We start from the raw sequence: 12368 nt of genomic DNA, 5'->3' as shown, positions 1-12368 counted from the left end.
ATAGCTCTGTCATTACTGTGGTCTATTGCTCTGTCATTACTGTGGTCTATAGCTCTGTCATTACTGTGGTCTATAGCTCTGTCATTACTGTGGTCTATAGCTCTGTCATTACTGTGGTCTATAGCTCTGTCATTACTGTGGTCTATAGCTCTGTCATTACTGTGGTCTATAGCTCTGTCATTACTGTGGTCTATAGCTCTATCATTACTGTGGTCTATAGCGCTGTCATTACTGTGGTCTATAGCTCTGTCATTACTGTGGTCTATAGCTCTGTCATTACTGTGGTCTATTGCTCTGTCATTACTGTGGTCTATAGCTCTGTCATTACTGTGGTCTATAGCTCTATCATTACTGTGGTCTATAGCCCTATCATTACTGTGGTCTATAGCTCTGTCAATACTGTGACATATAGCTCTGTCATTACTGTGGTCTATAGCTCTGTCATTACTGTGGTCTATAGCTCTGCCATTACTGTGACATATAGCTCTGTCATTACTGTGACATATAGCTCTGTCATTACTGTGGTCTATAGGTCTGTCATTACTGTGGTCTATAGCTCTGTCATTACTGTGGTCTATAGCTCTGTCATTACTGTGGTCTATAGCTCTATCATTACTGTGGTCTATAGCCCTATCATTACTGTGGTCTATAGCTCTGTCAATACTGTGACATATAGCTCTGTCATTACTGTGGTCTATAGCTCTGTCATTACTGTGGTCTATAGCTCTGTCATTACTGTGACATATAGCTCTGTCATTACTGTGACATATAGCTCTGTCATTACTGTGACATATAGCTCTGTCATTACTGTGGTCTATAGGTCTGTCATTACTGTGGTCTATAGCTCTATCATTACTGTGGTCTATAGCCCTATCATTACTGTGGTCATAGCTCTATCATTATTATAGCTCTGTCAATACTGTGATATAGCTCTGTCATTACTGTGGTCTATAGCTCTGTCATTACTGTGGTCTATAGCTCTATCATTACTGTGGCATATAGCTCTGTCATTACTGTGGTCTATAGCTCTATCATTACTGTGGTCTATAGCTCTGTCATTACTGTGGTCTATAGCTCTGTCATTACTGTGGTCTATAGCTCTGTCATTACTGTGGTCTATAGCTCTGTCATTACTGTGGTCTATAGCTCTATCATTACTGTGGTCTATAGCTCTGTCATTACTGTGGTCTATAGCACTATCATTACTGTGGCATATAGCTCTTTTCTTCTCTCAATACTAGTACCATATCATATCATCAACATCACCTAGTACTTGTGCAACTCTACAATGGGGACTGTTGTTGTTAATGAGAAACCTTTTCTTTGGTAAAACATCAACGTCAAGGTTCTTCTGTGAATTGAAGCTCTTCTTTTAAAATCTCAACCCCTTGTAAACATGTTGATTTTTCCATGGAAAACTGGATACAATGTTGTTTTCAGTGGCTCTTGATATTGTAAACACTTGTCAATGTTTCACAGCTTAAACACATTTTTCCTAACTGTTCATGTATTTACTTTATGGTGGAAGAAAATCCAGTGACCTTTAATGTGTCATTTCCAGAGTAGTAGCCCTAACATACACAAACACACACAAATACTCTCCCACTCTCTCCTTCTCTCACGCCTCTCTATCACCATCTCTCTCTCTCTCTCTTTAATGTGTTGTTTCCAGAGTAGTAGCCCTTCATAGTAGCCCTAACATACACAAACACACACAAATACTCTCCCACTCTCTCCTTCTCTCACGCCTCTCTATCACCATCTCTCTCTCTCTCTTTTTAATGTGTTGTTTCCAGAGTAGTAGCCCTAACATACACAAACACACACAAATATACTCTCCCACTCTCTCCTTCTCTCGTGCCTCTCTATCACCATCTCTCTCTCTCTTTTAATGTGTTGTTTCCAGAGTAGTAGCCCTAACATACACAAACACACACAAATACTCTCCCACTCTCTCCTTCTCTCACGCCTCTCTATCACCATCTCTCTCTCTCTCTCTTTAATGTGTTGTTTCCAGAGTAGTAGCCCTAACATACACAAACACACACAAATACTCTCCCACTCTCTCCTTCTCTCACGCCTCTCTATCACCATCTCTCTCTCTCTCTCTTTAATGTGTTGTTTCCAGAGTAGTAGCCCTAACATACACAAACACACACAAATACTCTCCCACTCTCTCCTTCTCTCACGCCTCTCTATCACCATCTCTCTCTCTCTCTCTTTAATGTGTTGTTTCCAGAGTAGTAGCCCTAACATACACAAACACACACAAATACTCTCCCACTCTCTCTTCTCTCTCAACCCTCTCTCTAAACATGCCCTCTCTATCACCATCTCTCTCTTTCTCTCTCTCTGATTCTCTCTCTCTTTAATGTGTCGTTTCTAACTCAAAACACACAAATCTCTCCCAACTCTCTCTCTTCACGCATCACTCTCTCTCTCTCTCTGTGTCATCCCTCTCTCTCTCTCTCTTCTCTCTCTCTATCACCATCTCTCTCTCTCTCTCTTTAATGTGTTGTTTCCAGAGTAGTAGCCCTAACATACACAAACACACACAAATACTCTCCCACTCTCTCCTTCTCTCATCCCTCTCTATCACCATCTCTCTCTCTCTCTCTTTAATGTGTCTTTCCAGAGTAGTAGCCCTAACATACACAAACACACACAAATACTCTCCCACTCTCTCCTTCTCTTGCGCCTCTCTATCACCATCTCTCTCTCTCTCTCTTTAATGTGTTGTTTCCAGAGTAGTAGCCCTAACATACACAAACACACACAAATACTCTCCCACTCTCTCCTTCTCTCACGCCTCTCTATCACCATCTCTCTCTCTCTCTTTAATGTGTTGTTTCCAGAGTAGTAGCCCTAACATACACAAACACACACAAATACTCTCCCACTCTCTCCTTCTCTCGCGCCTCTCTATCACCATCTCTCTCTCTCTCTTTAATGTGTTGTTTCCAGAGTAGTAGCCCTAACATACACAAACACACACAAATACTCTCCCACTCTCTCCTTCTCTCGCGCCTCTCTATCACCATCTCTCTCTCTCTCTCTTTAATGTGTTGTTTCCAGAGTAGTAGCCCTAACATACACAAACACACACAAATACTCTCCCACTCTCTCCTTCTCTCGCGCCTCTCTATCACCATCTCTCTCTCTCTCTTTAATGTGTTGTTTCCAGAGTAGTAGCCCTAACATACACAAACACACACAAATACTCTCCCACTCTCTCCTCTCTCGTCTCCTCTCTATCACCATCTCTCTCTCTCTCTCTTTCTCTGTGTTGTTTCCAGAGTAGTAGCCCTAACATACACAAACACACACAAATACTCTCCCACTCTCTCCTTCTCTCGCCTCTCTATCACCATCTCTCTCTCTCTCTCTCGATTCCCTCTCTCTCGCATCTCTCTCTCTCGTTCCTCTCTCTCTCTCTCTTGCATCCCTCTCTCTCTCTCTCTTGTCAGGGACTAAGACCCTCTCTCTCCCACTCTCTCCTCTCTCTCTCTCTCTCTCTCTGCAGATGAAAATTTCAAGAGTGGTCCCTCTTCCCAACAAATCTCTCCAATCTCATCTCTTCAGACTCTCTCTCTCTTTCCAGCATCAGTTCTAACTCTCAATTAGCAATTAGGGAGAAGAGAACTCTCTTGCATCCCTCTCTCTCTCTCTTGCATCCCTCTCTAAGGAGATGAGAATCCCTAACTCATCTTCTCTCTCTGTGCATCCATCTCTCTCTCTCTAACGATAAAAACTCCTCTCATTTCTCTCTGAAATCTCTCTCTCATCTCTCTCTCTTAAATCCTTTCTCTCTCTCTTGCATCCCTCTAGCTCTCTTAAAGCTCTCTCTCTTGTGAATCCAGCATCCCTCTCTCAAAAGATCTCTCTCTCATCCATCTCTCTCTATTTCTCTCTCTCTCTCTGCTTTTATCCTGGATGGCCCATGCATCCCTCTCTCTCTCTCTCTTGCATCCACTTCTTCTCTCCCCTCATCACAAATCTCTCTCTCTCGTCTCTATTAATCCCTCTCTCTCTCTCTCTCTCTCTCTCTCTCTCTCTCTCTCTCTCTCTCCAGAGAAACTCTCTTCCAAGTCTCTCACACACATCTCTCTCTAGCATCCCTCTCTCTCACGTCCCTCTGTCTCGCTCCTTCTCTCTCGCATCCTTGTCTCTCACATCCTTCTCTCTCGAGTCCGCTCTCGCGTCCCTATCTCTCACGTCCTTCTCTCTCGAAAACAATCTGCTCAGCTCGCTCCCTCTCTCTCATGTCCCTCTTTCTCGCGTCCTACTCTCTCAAGTCCCTCTCTCTCCGTCTCTCTCTTCTTTCTCTCCCTCTCTCCCTCTCTCCCGCCTCTCTATCCCTCCCTGCCTCTCTCTCCACCAGTTCCACCTTCTCTCCATCTCCCCTTCCCACCCACCTCTCTCTTTCTTTCTTTATTCTCTCCATTGTATTTGTGTTCCTCCACAGGAGAGCTGAATACCACTGATTCCATCCTGTCAGGGACTAAGACCCCCTCTTATGCTCCGTCCTGGCTACGCTGCCCTCATGCAGAGAAAACAAAGTGGTCCTGTTCCCAACAAATCTCAGCCAATCACATGCATCAGACTCATTTCCCTCTTTCCAGCAGTCAGTTGTAACCATTAGCAATTAGCCAATTAGGGAGAAGAGAACAGAAGAAAGGAAAGACTACAGGAGATGAGAAAAGCATGTTGTCATACTGTGAAAAAATACTGTCTCATCTTAACGATAAAAACACCAACCATTTCTGCTCTGAAATAATTCTTAATCATACTATAAAAATAAAACTTTCATGAAATCACACATGCAAGATAGCAAATTAAAGCTACACTTGTTGTGAATCCAGCCAACATGTCAGATTTCAAAAAGGCTTTTCGGCAAAAGCAAAAGATGCTTTTATCTGAGGATGGCACCATAGTAAACAAAGAGAGAGAAGCATATTTCAACGGGGGTGACGTGACCTGCAGGTGCAACACAAAACGCAGAAATAAAAATATAATTAATGCCTTACCTTTGACGAGCTTCTTTTGTTGGCACTTCATTATGTCCCATAAACATCACAAATGGTAATTTTGTTTGATTAATTCCATCGATATATATATCCAAAATGTCCATTTATTTGGCGCATTTGATCCAGAGAAACACTGGTTCCAAGTCGCGCAACCTGACTACAAAATGTCTCATAAGATACCTGTAAGCTTTGTCCAAACATGTCAAACTACTTTCCTAATACAACTTTAGGTATTTTTTTAACGTAAATATTCAATAAAATTGAAGACGGGATGATCTGTGTTCAATACAGGACAAAACAATCTGCAGCTAGCTTTCTGGTCACGCGCCTCTATCTAACAGTACACTTCAAGTTACCCTCGTTCTGAACAGCTGTACTTCTTCATTACACAAAGGAAAAACCTCAACCAATTTCTAAAGACTGCTGACATCCAGTGGAAGCGGTATGAACTGCAAGACAGTCCCTTAGAAATCTGGATTCCCAATGAAACCTCATTGAAAAGAGAGTGACCTAAAATAAATCTGAATGGTTAGTCCTCGGGGTTTCACCTGCTAAATAAGTTCTGTTATACTCACAGACATGTTTCAAACAGTTTTAGAAACTTCATAGTGTACTAATAATATGCATATCTTATCTTCTGGGGATGAGTAGCAGGCAGTTGAATTTGGGCATGCTTTTCATCCAAAATTCCGAATGCTGCCCCCTATCCCCCTCAACAATTAACTTGGAGGATAATACATGCAAATGGTCTGACTCATTACAGTTTTCACCCCACATATAATTACACTGATCACATATGCTAGCTTAGCTATGTAAATGTCATTTATAGGCCCACACCAGGGGGTGTGAATAATAATGAACTTGCACAAGGTGTAGGATGTCACTCACATATACTTCATGATTCACTTTGGTCCCAGAAAGCCACTGTACGTGCTGTACGTCAAGTATGTCAAGTGGAGAGATTTGGACCAAAACATGATGGAGTGTCAGGTACCATAGGTTCAGGACCTCAGAACACAGGCTCTATAACAACATATATAACACATTACTATTCATCAGAGCAGCACAGGGCTCTAACTAGAAGTGTCTTATTGGACTGGCCAACAAGATGGACTGGCCAACAAGATGTTCCTCCAAACCTATTCTACCTGCTAATAATTGTAGTTCTACCTGATTCTAGAAAAGAACAGCTTACTGATTGCTTGTAGCTGAATCGTTACAGCTGGGCGGGAGGAAAACACCTGTACTCTCATTTGCTCTCCAGAAGGAGTGTTAACCTAGCCTGGTCCTAGATGTGTTGGAGCTGTGTAACCAACCCTGTCATGACCACAGGAGTTGGAAGACAGCACAAACACATCCAGGTTAAGGTTGATCACTCCTGACATAGAGAACAGGGTGTCATTTGAATCCCAGCCTCAGTCAGGCTTCGGGTGTGGATGACGTGAGAGCTGGGACTGTTACGTATGAGAGGGACCAGGAGGCAGGTGAACTACTGAATGAGTCATTATGCACCTCAGAGCCGCTACACAGGTGTTAGGTTTCACAGACTGTCAGAGTGATGCTGAGGCTGGGGTGCTGAGTGTTCAGTTAGGCTGCAGCTGGGGGTTTTCACTAAACAATGTTTTGACTAAGTAGCATGGTGTTTTCACTAACCAATGTTTTGACTAACCAGCTGGCTGTTTTGACGAACAAGCTGGGTGTTTTGACTAATCAATACATGTCATCGACTATTACAGTCTGTTAAATCAAGCCACCTGTTGGTCAGCTCCATGATAGGGATTTGGAAAAATGAACACAAAAGGCAAAAGACAAAACCACCTGTGTATTATAATGGGAGTTGGTACATTTATATTACAGAACATGAGGTACGGACTTCAGTACCGATGGACTATTAGAGTGTTGGTGTCTTTGTGGTGCTTGTTTGTATCATGCTTTCTGTTCAGCCAGAAACCTTTGTTTTGAAGACAATCTAAAGTTTACCTAGAAAATCAGTTGGTGTGTCTGTGTGCATTATTTGGCTTGGTGAACAATATTACTGAGTATCTCTCTCGCTCAATCCCTGTGATTTTAGCTGACTGAAACAAAATGGCCTCATCTGGGAACACTAACAGAACAGAGTGTGATTAAACCATCCACCGGCTTGTTTTATTCTGTTTTCTCTGTCGGTTACCAGCAAACATAGGTCATCTTCCGGGCTGGAGACATTCTGGTTGATACTGTTTGACCCAGCAACTGCCAAACAGGCCTCCTGAGTGGGTTGATTTTTATAGGGGTGTCCTCATATATTCCTGGATGGATGGAGCTGAGTGATCCACCAGACGGAGCTGCTTATTAGGGTAATCATGGGATCCCCTGGACTAACCGGGACTCTGACTCAGAGTCACGTCGAAATCTGCCAAACAGGTAATAAGACCAATAACATGCCAGCTTGTGACACATGGAGAATTCATTAATGGGCCTCCCGGTGGTGGTGCTGTACTGCAGCGCCAGCGCGAACCTAGAGATCCTGGGTTCGCGCCCAGGCTCTGTTGCAACCGGCCACGACCGGGAGGTCCGTGGGACGACGCACAATTGACCTAGCGTCGTCTGGGTTAGGTTGGGCTTGGCCCTGCCCACCAGCGACTCCTGTGGCGGGCGAGGTTGCCAGGTGCACGGTGTTTCCACCGACACATTGGTGCGGCTGGCTTCCGGGTTGGATGTGCGTTGTGTTAAGAAGCAGTGTGGTTTGGATGGGTTGTGTATCGGAGGATGCATGACTTTCAACCTTCGTCTCTCCCGAGGCCGTACGGGAGTTGTAGCGATTAGACAAGATAGTAGCTACTAAAACAATCGGATACCATGAAATTGGGGAGAAAAGGGAGTTAAAAAAAAAGATTTCATTCATGAATTCATTCATGGACGCATCAGTTAATAAATTATACTGAACAAAAATATAAACGCAATATGTAAAGTCCCATGTTTCATGAGCTGAAATAAAAGATTCCAGAAATATCCCAGAAATATTCCATACGCACAAAAAGTGTTTTCTCACATTTATCACATCCCTGGTAGTGAGCATTTCTCAGTTGCCAAGATAATCCATCCACCTGAAAAGTGTGGCATATCAAGAAGCTGATTAAACAGAATGATCATTACACAGGTGCACCTTGTGCTGGGGACACTAAAAGGCCACTCTAAAATCTGCAATTTTGTCACACAACAGAGGCCACAGAAATCTCAGTTTTTTAGGGAGTGTGCAATACTGACTGCAGGAATGTCCACCTGAGCTGTTGCCAGATAATTTAATATGAATTTCTCTACTATAAGCCACCTCCAACGTTGTTTTAAAGAATTTGGCAGTACGTCCCAACCGGCCTCATAACCGCAGACCACGTCTATGGCATCGTGTGGGCAAGCGGTTTGCTTTTGTGAACGTTGTGAACAGAGTTCCCCATGGTGGCAGTGGGGTTATGGTATGGGCCGTTATAAGCTAAGGACAATGAACTCAATTGCCAATATCTAGCAACATCGCACAGCCATTAAAGAGGAGTAGAAACAACATTCCACAGGCCACAATCAACAGCCTATGCCAAGGAGATTTGTCACGCTGCATAAGGCAAATGGTGTTCACACCAGATACTGACTGGTTTTCTGATCCACGTCCCTACCTATTTTTAAGGTATCTGTGACCAACAGATTCATATCTGTATTCCCAGCCAATTAGCTGATTTCCTTATATGAACTTTAACTTTAACTCAGTCAAATCTTTTGAAATTGTTGCATGTTGCATTTATATTTTTCTTCAGTATAATACAGTGATAAATATTCAGAATATTTCATGTTGTCTCATCTCAACAGACCTGTTTTATAACAACAGTTATGAGGCATTATGAATCATATGCACACACATGGCCGATCCTGCCAACTTCTCTGTGTTTTATAACAACAGTTATGAGGCATTATGAATCATATGCACACACATGGCCGATCCTGCCAACTTCTCTGTGTTTTATAACAACAGTTATGAGGCATTATGAATCATATGCACACACATGGCCGATCCTGCCAACTTCTCTGTGTTTTATAACAACAGTTATGAGGCATTATGAATCATATGCACACACATGGCCGATCCTGCCAACTTCTCTGTGTTTTATAACAACAGTTATGAGGCATTATGAATCATATGCACACACATGGCCGATCCTGCCAACTTCTCTGTGTTTTATAACAACAGTTATGAGGCATTATGAATCATATGCACACACATGGCCGATCCTGCCAACTTCTCTGTGTTTTATAACAACAGTTATGAGGCATTATGAATCATATGCACACACATGGCCGATCCTGCCAACTTCTCTGTGTTTTATAACAACAGTTATGAGGCATTATGAATCATATGCACACACATGGCCGATCCTGCCAACTTCTCTGTGTTTTATAACAACAGTTATGAGGCATTATGAAAATCATATGCACACACATGGCCGATCCTGCCAACTTCTCTGTGTTTTATAACAACAGTTATGAGGCATTATGAATCATATGCACACACATGGCCGATCCTGCCAACTTCTCTGTGTTTTATAACAACAGTTATGAGGCATTATGAATCATATGCACACACATGGCCGATCCTGCCAACTTCTCTGTGTTTTATAACAACAGTTATGAGGCATTATGAATCATATGCACACACATGGCCGATCCTGCCAACTTCTCTGTGTTTTATAACAACAGTTATGAGGCATTATGAATCATATGCACACACATGGCCGATCCTGCCAACTTCTCTGTGTTTTATAACAACAGTTATGAGGCATTATGAATCATATGCACACACATGGCCGATCCTGCCAACTTCTCTGTGTTTTATAACAACAGTTATGAGGCATTATGAATCATATGCACACACATGGCCGATCCTGCCAACTTCTCTGTGTTTTATAACAACAGTTATGAGGCATTATGAATCATATGCACACACATGGCCGATCCTGCCAACTTCTCTGTGTTTTATAACAACAGTTATGAGGCATTATGAATCATATGCACACACATGGCCGATCCTGCCAACTTCTCTGTGTTTTATAACAACAGTTATGAGGCATTATGAATCATATGCACACACATGGCCGATCCTGCCAACTTCTCTGTGTTTTATAACAACAGTTATGAGGCATTATGAATCATATGCACACACATGGCCGATCCTGCCAACTTCTCTGTGTTTTATAACAACAGTTATGAGGCATTATGAATCATATGCACACACATGGCCGATCCTGCCAACTTCTCTGTGTTTTATAACAACAGTTATGAGGCATTATGAATCATATGCACACACATGGCCGATCCTGCCAACTTCTCTGTGTTTTATAACAACAGTTATGAGGCATTATGAATCATATGCACACACATGGCCGATCCTGCCAACTTCTCTGTGTTTTTGTTTACGTCTGCTCCTCTCTGTCCGGTTCCCTCTCTTCTCTGTATGAATCCAAAATGTCTGCCGCTGGGCTGATTAGACAACAGCGGCTAATATGGACACTCACACTGTTTGGCTGACAGGGCCTGAATGGATGTCCTAATTAGAGAAACACACAGGGTAGTATGCACAGACACAACCACGTCTGTGGACGCTGTTTTAGAGACTGTGTTTCTCTGCTCAAATGTGCTCTTATGTAATTGTTTGTCTGTGAGATAGTGAGAGAGAGATAGGAAGAAAGAGAGAGAGATAGTAAGGTAGTGAGAGAGAGAGCGAGAGAGACAGGATGAGAGAGAGAGAAAGAAAGAAAGTGTGTGGTTTGTTATGATTGTCACCAGGTCATGTGTTCTCGTGGTCTCATTGAATTAGACAGAGTCTGAGGGAGGACCGGAAGAGATATATGATATATTCATATGGATTAGTTGCTTGACAGGATCACACACACAATAATAAAAGCCTACACGTTGAGCTTGATGGGTAATAATTGGTGAGGTACGACATAGCCTACTGTATGTTAATACTGAAAGTGAAAACATTCTTTAACATTTTCTGTTTTTTATGTGTGCATGTTTGTATATTCAGTCTGTACAACTGTTTATGTGTATGTGCAATACAGTAATTTAATGTTCTAACCTAATCTTAACCCACCATCCCTATGAGCTACTGTAGAACACTCAGGGGATTCTATGTTCTATTCCTTCCCCCTCTCTGTCCCTGAGCCAGAGGTAGCCTCTTCTCATTGGCTGCTAATACTGTGGTGCTGTTGGTTTCTGTGTCTTTACATTAAAGACATGTTCTTTCATCATTCTTTTAACCCACCAATAAGACAAGGTGTTCTGTACACCAAAGACACACTTTGTGAACATGACCAGCTGTCATAACTCCAGAGACATGTCTGGATCAGGACTTTACATCCAGGGATAATGCCTTCTCACACACACTCACACAGTGTTGGGGAGTCATCACCTACATTTCGTTCAACTAGTCATTTAACTATATTGTGCAGTTGCTTGTTGCTAGTTGAAATAAATTCAAATCCTGGTATTGTTTTCTGTAGTTGCTAACGCTTTTGCAATGTAGCGGTGTAACGAACTACTGGAACAACAACTACTACTGCTATTACAACACAATACTTTTTTTTGCAAATATAATCAAAAATATGAAATAGGCAAGAATTGTGTTTCTTTTTCGGCATCAGACCTGCCTAACTCTCAATTGAAACATAGGTTTTGTGTTTAGTAGTCTAAATTAAACATGGTTAACTTCTGACTCCAGAGTGATCTGCTCTTTCAATCTATAGTCTATAACATTTCAGATTTAGATATGATATTAATTACACACACGCACATGCACACACTACATTTAACATTTTCTTTTAAAAAAAGGTGTCATTTATCAGACACTCTTATCTGCCTTAGTTCGTGCATTCATCTCAAAGTGGAACTGTCAGCGTTTTACACTAATGTAGTGTTTACTGTACAGGATGCTATTTTGTGTTTGTAGAACTGAGAGACGACCACCACGTGGTGGTAAAACACGTCTATTTACAGAAGAACAGCAGGCTGCCATTGTGCAAATGGTGGTTGAAAATAATACCATAAGACTGTGTGAAATCCAACAGATTATTGAAAACCATAAGCCATATTCCATAAGTGAGCTTATCAACCTTAGCCCACACTCTTAAGAAACACCATTTCCGGATGAAGCAAATCTACAGAGCCGTTATCCCCACCTGCTTTAAGATGTCCACTATCATCTCCGTGCCCAAGAAAGGGAAAGTAGCTGAGCTGAATGACTACCGACCAGTAGCTCTCACTTCCGTCATCATGAAGTGCTTTGAGAGGCTAGTTAAAGACCACATCATCTCCTCC

Source organism: Oncorhynchus gorbuscha, unplaced genomic scaffold (genome assembly GCF_021184085.1).
Source record: "Oncorhynchus gorbuscha isolate QuinsamMale2020 ecotype Even-year unplaced genomic scaffold, OgorEven_v1.0 Un_scaffold_622, whole genome shotgun sequence".
In the NCBI taxonomy this organism is placed as follows: domain Eukaryota; kingdom Metazoa; phylum Chordata; class Actinopteri; order Salmoniformes; family Salmonidae; genus Oncorhynchus; species Oncorhynchus gorbuscha.
The sequence above is the reverse complement of the archived record's forward strand: the minus strand, read 5'-3'. Positions refer to the sequence as shown.